We start from the raw sequence: 15168 nt of genomic DNA on the forward strand, positions 1-15168 counted from the left end.
AAAGACAGAGAGACAGAGACAGAGAGAGAAAGAGACAGAGACAGACAGAGAGAGAGACAGAGAAACAGAGAGACAGACAAAGACAGAGAGACACAGAGACCTGGAGAGACAGAGAGAGAGAGACAGAGAGAGACAGAGACAGAGAGAAAGACAGAGAGACAGAGACAGAGAGAGAAAGAGACAGAGACAGACAGAGAGAGAGACAGAGAAACAGAGAGAGACAGAGACAGAGAGACACAGAGACCTAGAGAGACAGAGAGAGAGACACACATACACATGTAGGTTCAGGAAAGAATAGCACAGCAAGAAAGTAAGAGCTCCTTGGATTAGCAAAAGTGGAAGGGAGGGAGAGGGAGGGAAGGGAGGAAAAGAGTATATCACAAAGGAATCCATCCCATGAAGATTCTAAGTCAATCAATTGGTCTTTTTTCATTTTTTCATTTTCGATTAATTTGTTTACTTTTAGTTTACAACATACATTTCCACAATTCTTTCAGTTTTAAATTTTCTCTCTCTTCTCCCCTCCCCCCACAGCGGCATACAATCAAGTATAGGATCTGCAAATACGTTCACATTAGACAATAGTCAGGTTATAATGAAGGATTATATCAGATGGAATGAACAATGGGAAAGAGGAAACAAAACCAAACAAGAAAAAGAAAAAGAGCAGGTAGTTTGCTTCAATCTGCATCCAAATCAGTTCTTTCTCTGGATGTAGACATCTCTCTCTATCATGAGACTTTTTGGGTTGACTTATAACCCTGAATTGCTGAGAAGAGTCCAGTCTATCAAAGTTGGTCGTGACACATATGTTGTGTCTGTAATTGTGTACAAATTTTTCCTGGCTCTACTCTTCTCACTCAGTATCAGTTTGTATAAGCCTCTTCAGGCAGATATGAAGTCCATCTGCTACTAGTTTCTTAGAACACAATGGTATTCCATTACATGCATACACTGCAACTTGTTCAGCCATTCCCCAATTGATGGGCACACCCTTAATTTCCAATTCTTTGCCACCACAAAAAGAGCTGCTATAAATATTTTTGTACATATGGGTCTTCCTCCAACTTCTATGATCTCTTTGGGATACAACACTTGAAGTGGTATTGCTGAGACAAAGGGTATGAAATTATTTATATCCCTTTAGGCATAATTCCAGATTGCTCTCCAGAATAGTTGGATCAGTTCACAACTCCACCAGCAACGTATTAAGGTTCCAATTTGCCCACATCCTCTCCAGCATTTGTCATTTTCCTGTTTTGTCATCTTAGCCAATCTGACTGGTGAGATGTGGTACCTCAGAGTTGTTTTGATTTGCATTTCTCTAATCAATAGTAATTTGGAGCATTTTTTCATATGCTTATAGATATGTTTAATTTCTTCCTCTGAAAACTGCCTGTTCATATCCTTTGACCATTTATTAATTGGGGAATGACTTGTATTCTTATAGATTTGACTCAATTCTTTGTATATTTTAGAAATGAGTCCTTTATCAGAGACATAGGTTGTAAAAATTCTTTCCCAATTGTCCACTTCCCTCCTAATCCTGGTTACATTGGCTTTGTTTGTACAGAAGCTTTTCAATTTAATGTAATCAAAATTATCCATTTTGCATTTTATAATGCTCTCTAATTCTTGTTTAGTCATAAAGTCTTTCCCTCTCCACAAATCTGACAGGTAAACTATTCCTTGCTTTCCCAGATTGCTTACAGTATCGACCTTTCTACCTAGATCATGCACCCATTTAGACTTGATTTTGGTATATGGTGTTAGATAATTGTCTATGCCCAGTTTCTGCCATACTATATTCCAGTTTTCCCAGCAGGTTTGTCAAATAGTGAGTTCTTCTACCCCAAAAGCTGGGGTCTTTGGGTTTATCAAACAGTAGATTACTATAGTCATTGACTGCTGAGATTCATGTACCCAATGTATTCCATTGGTACCAAGTAGTTTTAAGGACTGCTGCTTTATAGTGCAGATTAAAATCTTGTATAGCTAGTCCACCATCCTTAGCATTTCTTTTCATTAATTCCCTTGATATTCTGGACCTTTTTTTCTTCCCAATGAATTTTGTTACAATTTTTTCTAGCTCTAAAAAGTAGTTTTTTTTTTGGTAAATTGATTTGTATAGCCCAAAATATATAATTTAATTTAGGTAAAGTTGTCAGTTTTATTATATTAGCTCAACCCAGCCACGAGCAATTGATGTCTTTCCAATTAGTTAGATCTGACTTTATTTGTGTGAAAAGTGTTTTATAGTTGTGTTCATATAGGTCCCAGTTTTGTTTGGGCAGGTAGATCCCCAAATATTTTATAATATCTATAGTAACTTTAAATGGGATTTCTCTTTCTGTCTCTTGCTGTTAAATTTCATTAAAAATATACAGGAATGCCAAGAATTTATGTGGGTTTATTTTATATCCTGCAACTTTGCAATATTTATTTATTGTCTCAAGTAGTTTTTTTTTTTTTTAAGCAATCGGGGTAAAGTAATTTGCTCAAGGTTGCATGGCAAGGTGTTTCTGGATGGGTGTTAAGTGTCTGAGCCCAGATTTGATCCCCAGGTCATCCCGACACTGGATCCAGTGCACTTACTCTCTGTGCTAACTGGCCGCCCCTCAAGTAGTTTTTTACTTGATAGCTTGGTCTCTTCTTTGCCTAATTTGATTCCTTTGATTTCTTTTTTCTTCTCTAATTGCTACTGCTAACATTTCTAGTACCAGATTCAATAAGAGGGGTGAGAGTGGACATCCTTGTTTCACCCCTGATCTTATTGAAAATGCTTCTAGCTTATCCCCATTACATGTAATACTTGCTTATGGCTTTAAATAGATGCTACCTATTATGTTAAGGAAGGCTCCATTTATTCCTATAGTTTCTATTGTTTTTAATAGAAAGGGATGTTGTATTTTGTCAAAAGCCATTTCTGCATCTTTTGAGATAATCATGTGATTTTTGCTAGTTTTATTGTTGATATGATCAATTATACTCATGGTTTTCCTAATATTATACCATCCTTGGATTCCTGGAATAAATCCTACCTGATCAAAGTGTGTCATTCTTGTGATAAGTTGCTGTAATTTTTTTGCTAATATTTTATTTAAAATTTTTGCCTCTTTATTTATGAGGGAAATTGGTCTATAATTTTCTTTTTCTGTTTTATGTCGTCCTGATTTAGGTATCAGTGCCATATTTGTGTCATAAAAAGAATTTGGTAGGACTCCTTCTTCATGAATTTTCCCAAACAGTTTGTAGAGTATTGGAATCAATTGTTCTTTAGATGTTTGATAGAATTCATTAGTAAATCCATCTGGCCCTGGAGATTTTTTCCTAGGGAGTTCACTGATGACCTTTTCGATTTCTTTTTCTGACACGGGGTTATTTAAGCAATTCACTTCCTCTTCAGTTAATCTGGGCAACTTATATTTTTGTAAATATTCATCCCTTTCACTAAGTGTGTCAAATTTATGTGCATACAGCTGGGCAAAATAATTGCTAATTATTCTTTTAATTTCCTCTTCATTGGTGGTAGATTCACCCTTTTGACTTTTGATACTCATAATTTGGCTTTCTTCTTTCTTTTTTATCATATTGGCTAAGGGTCTATCAATTTTATTTTTTTTTTCATAAAACCATCTCTTAGTTTAATTTATTATTTCAATAGTTTTCTTAATTTCAATTTTATTAATCTCTCCTTTGGTTTTCAGTATTTCTAATTTAGTATTTAATTGGGGATTTTCAATTAGTTCTTTTTCTAGCTTTTTCAATTGCATGCCCAATTCATTGACCTCCTTTTTCTCTAATTTTTTTCATGTATGCACTCATTGATATAAAACTTCCCCTAAAAACTGCCTTTGTTGCATCCCTCAAATTTTGGTATGTTGTCTCATTATTGTCATTCTCTTGAATGAAGTTACTGATTGTTTCTATGATTTCTTGTTTGACCCACTCATTCTTTAGGATTAAATTATTTAGTTTTATAATTTTTAGTCTGTCATTCCATGGCCCTTTATTACATATGATTTTTATTGCATAATGATCTGAAAATGATGCGTTTAATATTTATGGCTTTCTGAACTGAATTGTGAGATTTTTATGTCCTTGTACTGTAACGGTAATGTAATTTGAATTTGAAGATCCATTTGTGTTCGCAAAGGTAGCAAGTACTTAACACTTAGTAACTGATCAAGTCTCTGTTGAGGAAACAGAAGGTATGAACTCTTGTCTCCTGTTACTAATGTAATAGGAAAGGGTTGGCTGAAACAGGAAGCTAATGCTGTGTATATATTAGCAAAAGTCCCAGAGAGGCACAGTCAGAATTTTCTTGAGGCCAGTATCTGGTGGCAGAGTAGCTACAGAAGAGAAAATGGAGAACTGAATCAGAATTTCCTGAGTGCTTGTGGTGGTGGAGCTTCTTCTGAACAGGATCCCAGGCACCTGGAGCCCGGAGCCCAGGAGCCCAGGAGCCTGGAGACAGGAACCCAGAGCCCAGGATCTAGGAGCCCAGGTGACTGAGGAAACATGACTGAGATGCTGAGACTTTGTTTGTTTGTGGCTTGGTTGGGCCTTGATTTCCCTGGAGCAGAAAAGGTGAAGGATCTGACATGGACCAGACCCTGTGAATTTCAGTTTGGAGAAGGACCTGCCCAGAGAGCTGGTCAAGGAACTGGGAACTGTCTGCCATTGAACCCAGGTGACAGTCTGGTGAATCCAGGCAGAATCTGGGACCATGGAAGGGGATCCAGGGAATCTGAGAATAGGCCCCAAGTCAAGATGAAAAGACCTCTCCTTGGGTACTTAGTAATTCTGGAATTATAGTTTACTAGTGACCTAAGGTGTGGAGGGTTTTATGTATGATATTTAGTAATTGATTGCTGAATAAGTGACTGATTGAGTTAATCAAGATTTTGCCCCATGAGTGGAAAACTTTGACTATTGCACTTTGAGACTATGTTGTGAATATTATATTGTGACTTTCTGTAACAAGTTGTAATATTGTGAATGCTATACCTTGATTTTCTGTTAAAATTTTGGTTTCATTTGTTATAAAAATAAATAGAATGATCACTATACTGTGTAATCAGAATCTTAAAAGCTGTTCACAGTAGCATTCTTCTGGAAAGCTGCTTGTGCAGGTATGTGCCATGTACCACTGAGAAGAAGGTATATTCCTTTTTATTCCCATTCAGTTTTCTCCAGAGATCTATCATACCTACGCTCTCTAAAATTCTATTCACCTCCTTAGCTTCTTTCTTGTTTATTTTAAGGTTAGATTTATCAAGTTCAGAGAGGGGGAGATTGAGGTCCCGCACTAGTATAGTTTTGCTATCCATTTCTTCCTCTAATTCCCTTAACTTCTCCTCTAGGAATTTGGATGCTATACCACTTGGTGCATATATGTTAAGTAATGATATTGCTTCGTTCTCAATGGTGCCTTTTACCAGGATATAGTTTCCTTTCTTATCTCTTTTAATTAGATCAATTTTTGCTTTTGCTTTATCTGAGATAAGGATTGCTACCCCTGCTTTTTTTTTTTTTTACTTTAGCTGAGGTATGATATATTTTACTCCAGCCTTTTACCTTTACCTTTTGTGTATCCCTCTGTTTCAGATGTTTTTCTTGTAAACTGCACATTGTAAGATTATGGTTTTTAATCCATTCTGCTATCTTCCTCTGTTTTATGGGACAGTTCATTCCACACACTTTCACAGTTACAATTGGTATCTGATTCTTTCCCTTCATCCTATTCCCTCCCTTATTTTTGCTTATATTTTCCCCCCTTCTCCCTTCCCCTCCTTAATAGTTTTCCTTTTGACCACCATCTCCCACAGTATTCCCTTCTTATCAGCCTCCTCTCTTTTTCTTGCTTTCTCCCTTACTTCTTCATTCGCTTCTAACCACCTCCCCCCTTTTGGTATCCCTTCCCCCTCCTACTGCCTGTAGGATATTTTTATACTTAATGTAGTATGCTATTTCTTCTTTGAAACAAGAGTGAAAGGAACAAATTTCATGCAAAGCTCCTCTCCCTCCCCTCTTTCCCTCTATTATTATACATTTTGTGTCTCTTTTCCATAGAGTCCTATGGTTAACTGGTTGCCTCCTTGCACCAGAACCAATGAGGGCAAAGCTTATACAATACTCATATCCTTACCTTCTTTCCCTCTGCTACATTGTTTTAGTGCCTTTTTGTGTGGCATACTTTACCCTTTTCCACTTCATTCATTCCTCTTCTTCTATTGCAGTCCCTTTGTAGCCCTTCATAAGGTTTTTTTTTTATCATTATTTTGTGTAATTTATACTCACAGCCTCTAATTGTCTATAAACAGCTTGCTCTTATTAAATAAGAGGGTGTGTGTGTGTATCTGTTTTCCTTGTTTACCTTTCTATATCTCTCCTGAGTCTCATAATTGAAGGTTGAATTTTTCCATTGAGTTCTGGCTTTTTCATCAGGAAGGTCTGGAAATCCATTATATTGTTGAATGACCATATCCTTGCCTGGAAGAATATGTTCATTTTCACTGGGTAGGTGATTCTTGGTTGTAACCCAAGCTCTTTTGCCTTACAAAAAAAGTGTATTCCACTGCCTCTGATCTTTCAGTGTAGAAGCTGCCCGATCCTGTGTGATCCTCACTGTGGTTCCGTCATATTTGAATTGTTTCTTTCTTGCTGCTTGTAGTATTTTCTCTTTTACCTGGTAGTTCTGCAGTTTGGCCACAAAATTTCGAGGACTTTTCAGTTTGGGATCTCTTTCAGGAGGTGACCAGTGGATTCTCTTGATTTCTATTTTACCCTCAGGTTCTAGTATCTCAGGGCAGTTTTCCTTATTTTTTCATCACAATTTTCGGGTAGGCCTACGAGTCTCAGATTATCTCTCCTGGATCTATTTTCCAGGTCAGTTATTTTTCCATTGAGATATTTTACTTCTTTTTCTACTTTTTCATTCTTGATGTTTTGTTTGACTAATTCTTGGTTCCTCATAGAGTTATTTCCTTCAATTTGGTTGATTCTAATTTTTAGTGAATTATTTTCCTCAGTTAGTTTTGGAGCTCCTTTTCCATATCACATATTTTTCTTTTTAAGGAGCTGTTTTCTTCACTGTAATGTTTTTCTAATTTTGCAATTTTGATTTTAAAAGAATTATTCATTTTATCTTCTATCTCTCTCATTTGGTTTTCAAAGTTCCTTTTGAGCTCATCTAGGAGAGCTTTCTGTGCTTGAGACCTGTTCCCTGTTGATGCTTCAGCTGTGGGTGTGGAGTCAACACTGTCTCCCTCTGAATTTGGTTCCTCCCTCTGATGATAGTACAACTGCAGAGTCTTTGTCTTTGCAGTCTGCTTTCTACCCATTTTGAGGCAAGGTCCTAGCCATGCCCTTCCTCTAGGGTTCCCAAGACTTTACTGTTTAGAGTTTTGTCCTGGGGCAATAATTACTATGTTTTCTGGGTCAGAGGAGGGCCTTGGACTAGCTGGGGTTCACTCTGTGATCCTGGTCCCTGGAGGTCCAAACAGGGGCTTTTAAAATTTCTGGGCTATGGATTGGTAGTCCCAGGAGTATTTGCTGCCCCTGCCAAGGGCCCTGCATTTGATTCTTACCTTGCTCTGTCCAGTCCCAGCCCTTCTTTGATATGCCTGGTAATGGCCCTTGTGGTTGGTGGGACAACTTGCTGCCACATTTATCAGGCCTCATCCATGCCTGACTCTGCAAGCCTTGGCTCCCCGGCCTGCCTCTCTTTGTGAGCTGCAGGGTTGGCCTCCTGGTCTGCCTCTCTCTGCAGGTCTCAGGATCTGCCTCCCCACTCTACCTCCCTCTCAATTGGTCTTTTTAGGAAACTAATTCTTGCCAGCACATTGTACATCAAATTAGTGATTTTTTAAAATATGTCTCTTGCATTTATAGGAAGCTGTCAATATTTTATACATATGAAAATGTGTGTTGTATAAAATAAAAATGAATAACCATACAGTTTTTTTTAGTTGTTGTTGTTGTGGGAAGGGGCAGTAAGCAAATCTTTCTGAAGTGTTCAGGGAAATTAATTTTTCTACTCTAAGTTCCTCTGACAGAATTTGTCCCTTCTGTAGTTGTATATGTTCTACTTCTGTGCCCTAGACCTAGTGGCAGTAGGACCCAATTTGGCAGAGCAGAGCTGTGGTCTGATGTAAATGATCATGGGCAATGCTGGCTGTTTTTGCCTGGTTCTTGGACTTTATGGCTCTGCAATTCATTATGTATGAGCTGGGGAAATATAGATAATAAGCAGAAGTCTCCTAGCACCTAATCAACCTCCTGGCTGCTAATTAGGAAGTTTTGGAAGTGGTTTTCACATGCAATTCTATTTACTTCCTATAATGTCCTAAACATAAGACAGCAGTGGTCTTTCTTACAAACATGCCATATTCTCTTTTTGATCATGCTGTTTACTCTGCCTAGAATTCATCATCAATTCATTCATCAATTAATCAATAAACATCTATTAAGTCTTCACTATGTGCCAGGCATTGTGTTAAATGTTAAAGATACAAAGAAAAAGCAAAAACAATCCTTCCCCTCAAGGAGCTTACATTCTAATGGAGACATAAAATTTATGTAAATAGGTATAGAGAAGATATATAAAGAGGAGCTGCCAGGTAGCCTTCTAAAGGAATGTAGACACTAAAGGTATTGAGAAAGTCGTTTTTCAGATGGCAGCCTTTGAATTGAGAAGAATCTGGGGATTCCAGGAAATGGAGGTGAAGAGGAAGAATATTCTAGCATATTGCACAACTAGCATAAAGATGTAGAGATGGAAAATGGGACGTCAAGTGTGAAGAACATCAGGTAGGCTGGTATGACTGACCATGGGGCATGTAGAGGGCAGTCTTGTCTGAGAAGACTCAAAAGATAGGATGGTGCCATGTTGTAAAGAGATTTAAATGCCAAAAAGGTTTATATTTGATCCTAGAAGAAAGTGAGAGCCACTGAAGTGTATTGAGAATGGGGGGCTACATGTTTAAGGAAAAAAGTATTGGCAGCTTCTCAACACATACTCATTCAGCACCTACAGGGTCCTGTTCTGTGCACTATGGAGGATTGAAAAGATCACTAACATCTCTTTCCTCAGTCCTAGTGTGGGGAAGTAAGCATATTTTGCCCATTATACTATGATCTACTCAAAGGCAGGGATTGTCTTTTTTTCTTTTCTATGTATCCCCATTGCTTATCACAATGCCTAGCACATAGTAGGTTCTTAATACATGCTTATTTATTGACCTACTAATCAAATAATTAACTGTATTGGACATGAAAAGTGATATGTGTATGGCAAAGTCCTTTGGGAATTCAGAGGACAGTTGAGTGAGATGACTTAAAGCTGGAGTGAACAAGGCATTGAATTTATTTTTTAATTGGAATTTCAGCCCAGCCATATTGCCTGGGTGACCTTGGGGATGTCTCTTTGGACTTCCTTCATTTTGCTAAATCTGTAAAATGAGGGGCTTGAATTAAATGATGTTTAAGGTCCCTTTCAAATGTAAATACCTATGATCAGGGAAGAATGTGGTAGTTGAGCTGAGCCTTGAAGAACAAGTAGAATTTCAGCAAGCAGATATTTGAGTGATGACTCCTCAGACAGAGTCAGAGGCATAAAGATCAGGGTGTGTGGGGCAGCCAGGTAGCACAGTGAGTAGAAGCACCAGCCCCAGTGTCGGGTTTACCTGGGGATTTAATCCAGGCTCAGACATTAGCACCCACCCAGAAACACCTGGCCGTGTAACCTTGAGCAAGTTACTTAATCCCAATTGCTCTTAAAAAAAAAGATCAGGGTGTGTTCAGTGAGCTGACTAGTTTGGTTATGGACATGGCATGTGGACAGGGTCCCCAAGAAGGATGAGTGGGAAATAAGGCTAGAATGTCCTTTTCCACTCAATCTGCTTAAATCTTACTAATCTTTCAAGGCCCAGGGAAATTGTCACCTCTCCATCAAGCTCTCCCTGAGTACTCTATCTTATACTAACCAGTCCCTTCTTTGAACTCCTACAGCTCTTGTTATCTATAATACACAGTTTAGCCATTGTAAATATTCATTCATTTGATAAATATCTATTGACCTTTTATGTCCATGTCCTTGTGGAAGACACTGTGAGGATAAAAAAATAAAAAGACTTGACAGATGCCTTCAAACAATTTGTAATCTAGCAGGGAGATGAGATATTTATATTATATAAAGGTAAATATAAGTACTATTAGAGAAACTATGACATGAAGCTAGATGGACAAGCTTTATGTCTTGTCCATCAGTGTATGGACAGTTACTGAGAGTGGACAATGAGCTGTGCCCAGAAATGATCCAGAGGAAGAGAATAGGCTGAATTGCCTTTGAGAATTGCAAAAATTTCCCAAAGCTTCTTCCTAGAAAAACAGCCCATTCTTTTGAAAGAAAATGATCTATGATTAATATTGTAAGAGTTTTGAAAAATGGAATGCCACAGTCTCTGAAGCATTGAAGTTCAGGATCAACCAAGGCTGATAGGGTATTACATCGTTGGGTGTGTGCAGCCTGCAACACATTACAAAGTGAGCAATTATGCAGAACTAGGGTAAAGGAAGTCATCAAGGAAATTCAAGTACACTGGAAAGGGAGTCAGCACAGGTCAGTAAAAAAAAAAAAAAACACTGTCTCTGCAACCAGAGCAGTGGGGATTTAAATCCCACACCTAATAATAATACTAGCTAGCATTTATATTGTGCTATATATGTGCTAGACACCATTCTATGTGTTTCATAAATATTCTTATTTGGTCCTCACAACATCCCTGGAAGGTAGGTGTTATCATTATCCTCATTTTTATAAATGAGGAAACTGAAGCAAGCAGAGATCAAGTGACTTGCTCAGGGTCACACAGTTAGTACATGTCTGAAGTCAGATTTGAACATAGTTCTTCCTGATTCTAGACTCTATGGCCTACTCACTGTAGCACCCAGCTGCCTCTGATGCTTATTATTTTTATGACACTGGGCTTAATCTTAAGACCCATTTTTTCTTATCAGTGAAATGAGCAGATTAGTCAAGTCCATTTGCCTGCTGAAAGGCCTTCTAGCTTTAAATTTATGCTTCTATGAAATGTATAAATGAGAAAGACAATAAGCAGGTACCATAGCAGGAATGGGAGAAAACCAGTGACAGTCTGCAGATGTCATTGGGACCGTGGCAGCATCAAGAGAAGATAAGAAAGACCCCAGCATATTTGTCCTCTGTGGCAAGTCTGGAAGGTTGTGGTGAGAGCTGCATAGGAAGGACAGCAGAGATGGGGGGGGACACCCACATCAATCAGGCCCCAGCTTCTTTGTGGTGTTAGAGTAGCCTCAGATTACGTGGAAATGAAAGGGAGAAAACGTGAATTCATTAAGCACCAACTATGTTCCAGGCACTGTGCCAACAACTTTACAAAGATTTTCTTATATATTCCTCACAACCACCATGTGGGGTAGGTGATATTATTATCCCTTTTTAGAGTTAGAGACAGGTAGAGGTTAAGAGGTTATTTGCCCATAGTCACAAAGCTAGTGTCTGAGGGTCAGAACTTTTTGATTGCACACACACACACACACACACACACACACACGCACGCACTCTCTCGTGTATATATATATATATTCACAAACACGTATTTAAGATTATATGTATATATGCAACACATACACGGATATACACATATTTAGATATCTATGTATATGTACATGCATACACATTAAAGAGCTTTCATGCCCCACTTTGGTGTGGAGATGAACCTGGGTTTTCAGGCTCTGCTAGTAAACTGTAAGCTCTAGAATATTCCATCATCCCAAGACTGTCTATTGGCTAAGTTACATACAGCTGTCCATAAAACAAATAAAAATACAAAATGATCCTCAGTTTTCTGTGACCCCTTGCACTTCTGCAATGGTGTTGTCCAAGTGACTGAAAAATAGAAGATATTAAGAATCACAAGACTTTTGACCATGCATAGATTAACTAAAATATTGATACTTTATATGAAATCCTTATCCAAAAACCAATAAGTCAACATATTACTAGAGTAGAGGTTCTTCACTTGGAGTCTATTAACTTAAATTAAAAAAATTTAAATAGCTATTTGAATATAATTGATTCCTTTGTAAGTCTCTGCATTTTATAAATATTCATAGGAGTAATCCATAGGCTTTACCAGACTGGCAAAATGATCCATGACCAACAAAAGAGTTAAGAATACCTGCATCACCTTGGAATTCTCCGTAGAAGATTCCTAGGAGGAGATGGGTGAGTCTCATAGGACATGAGAGAAGATAGGGATAGGTTTGATTCTTCACAGCTGAGAGAAATACTATGTCAGTAAGATCCCAGATTCATTGGACTGTGTATGTGTAAACTCTAGAGGTAAATATGAGTGACAAAGCATCAGTTATCTTCTAAGCAATGGCATTTAAGGTCATATGAGGCTGGCAGAGGAGAGCAGAATGGGCAGCAGATGCTAGAACAGTATTGCCACTTCCCTACAGGGGTAGAGAGGAACAGATAACAGTGATGGTGACTCCTTATCCCTTATAAAGAAATTACTTTCAGTCATGATATGGATAACCCATCATTCCTCCTTCTGCAATGCCAGTAAATTTCTTGGTAAACTACCTGTTATTATCTCAAGTGGAATATTCCAAAATTCCAAGCTGGAGCTATAATGATATGAGGTGATAAGGGTTTAGTTTCGTTCCAGGACATCAAAATTGAAAAGGTACGGGGAATATGCAGTTACTATAGTAACTAATCTTGTCTTCCACTCAACTGAATTTCTCTTGATTACTTTTTGCATTGTTTACAATTCATAAGTTACAAAACTGACTTAAGGGTACACTGCTTACCCTTGTTTGCTGCTGGTCCCAGGCACTGGTGGTGGCACTGCCAAAACATTTTGGGGAAGCTTCATCCAATCCACGTGGACTTCTTGTGTTTTGGATACTACTTTGGCATTTCTGTCCTTCCCTAATTGTAACCTTGGGACAGAAATGCAGACAGACCATAGGGAAAACTCTGCTCCAGCTTGGAAAATCTCAGAAAAGATGTGGTTGATTTCAAGCACTCTGAAAACATTAATGTGGAAGTAGGAGATAGTTTGGTTAGAACCTTTCAGTTCTACAGCTCAAGTCAGGACTTTGTAAGCTCCTTTTCACTGGATGGAAAAAAATCAAACCTTAAAAGGAAAAGGAGAAATTGTGCCAGACAAAACTCATTCACATCATATTTCAGTTTAGCCACGAGGCCTTATTTGCAACTGAATAAAAAAAAAAGAAAATTGATGGAAGGCATAAACTTCAGTTGAAGTAGTAAAAGGACATACTCTACAGTAATATATAACTAATGACAATGAGATATGGCCAAAGAATATCTGGTGATGGCCTGTATCATGTCAGTAACAGAATTGTTACTTAATTGGATTTATCATATAAAGGCAAAAATATGCCTTCAGTTTTTATTGCCTTGTTTAAAAACAGAGAAGCTGATGTACCTTCTCTATATCAGTAAAAATAAAAGGTTCAATCTGGTTTTGAGAGAAAAGAAAAGAAAGGAAAGTGAGGAGGGAAAGAGAAAGAGGAAGAGGAGGAAGACAGTTTGTGATTTTTATTTTCTTTCCATAAATTTATGACCTTGAAAGAAACTTTTAGGCCTCTGTGCCCAACAAAATCAAAGTCCAGCTGGAAGGAGATAACATCATCTTTTGTATAATATAATTCCATTAATAAGAATTCCCTGGCCAGGTGGCGCAGTGAGTAAGAGCACCAGCCCTGGAGTCGGGAGACCTGGGATCGGTTCTGGCCTCAAATACTTAACACCCACACAAAATAACTGGCCGTGTAACCTTGAGCAAGTTACTTAACCCCAATTGCTTAAAAAAAAAAAGAATTCCCTGAATTTCCTCAAGGGATTTTATTCCCAGGGAACTTTTCAATTCTATTCAGTTTCTACAGGTGCTATATAGGCACATCAAATGAAGACCCAGAAAGGAAAAGTCTTGCCACTAAAGTCCTTGATACTGTCAAATAATTCATCAGTGGAAATGACATTAAAGAAGCTTCATTATCTGCTTTGCTGTTGCACCCTAAGGATCATGGTGGTTTTCCATCTGACTTGTAGTTGAAACTTTCCACATATATTATCTCCCAATTAGAATTTGAGCTCCTTGAGAGAAGGGATAGTTTTGCTTTTCTATTAGCATCCCCAATATTTAGCACAGTGCTTTGTACCCAATAAATGTTTTCCCCCTTCTTACTTGACTATCAAGGGAATCAATTTTTAAAAAGTGAAGGAAGAAGGTCTAGAAATACCAGATCTCAAATTCTATTGCAACGTTGTAATTGTCAAAAATAATCTGGTACTGGATAAGATGGAGAGGTCGATTAATGGAATAGATTAGGTAAGCAATATGTATTATTAAATGACCACAGTACCTGAGTGTTTGATAAACCCAAAGGCATAAGCTATTGAAGAAGAACTCATTATTTGACAAAAATTTCTGGGAAAATTGTAAATTTTTGGGAGAAAATTGTTTGGGAGAAACAAGGTATAGACCAGCATTTCACACAGTGTACCAAGAGAAGGTTGAAATGCGTACATCATTTAGACCAAGTTAGGAGAGCATGGAAAAAATTACTGGAAAAAATCTGAACTGAAAAAAATCATTGGATCCTTATCTATTATACATAGAATCACAGGAGATAAAATAGATCATTTTGATTACAACAAATAAAACAGAAGTTTTGCACAAATAAAATCAATGCTGCCAAAATTAGAAAGCAAGCAAGCAAGAAATTAAGGAAAATTTTTACAGCAAGTTTCTCTGATAAATGTCTTCTTTCTTTTTCTGTTTTGTTCTGCTTTTTATTTTATTTATTTATTTTTAGTTCTCAACATTCATTTCCACAAGATTTTCAGTTAAAATTTTTTCTCCCCATATTTCCCCTACCCCCACCCCAAAATAGCAACCCCACTGAATACCCCTTCCCCCAATCTGTTCTCCCCTATATCCTCCCCCATCACCCCCCTAACTTTCTAGCAGTGCAAAACAGACCTCTACACCCCAGTGCCTGTACATCTTATTTCCCAGTTGCATGTAAAAAACCAAATTTTTGTTTTTTTAAACATTTGTTTTTAAAAACTTTGAGTTC

The sequence above is a fragment of the Petaurus breviceps genome, unplaced genomic scaffold, assembly GCF_028583685.1.
Source record: "Petaurus breviceps papuanus isolate PSGF00001 unplaced genomic scaffold, PetGlider_PUasm1.0 76, whole genome shotgun sequence".
NCBI classification, from domain to species: domain Eukaryota; kingdom Metazoa; phylum Chordata; class Mammalia; order Diprotodontia; family Petauridae; genus Petaurus; species Petaurus breviceps.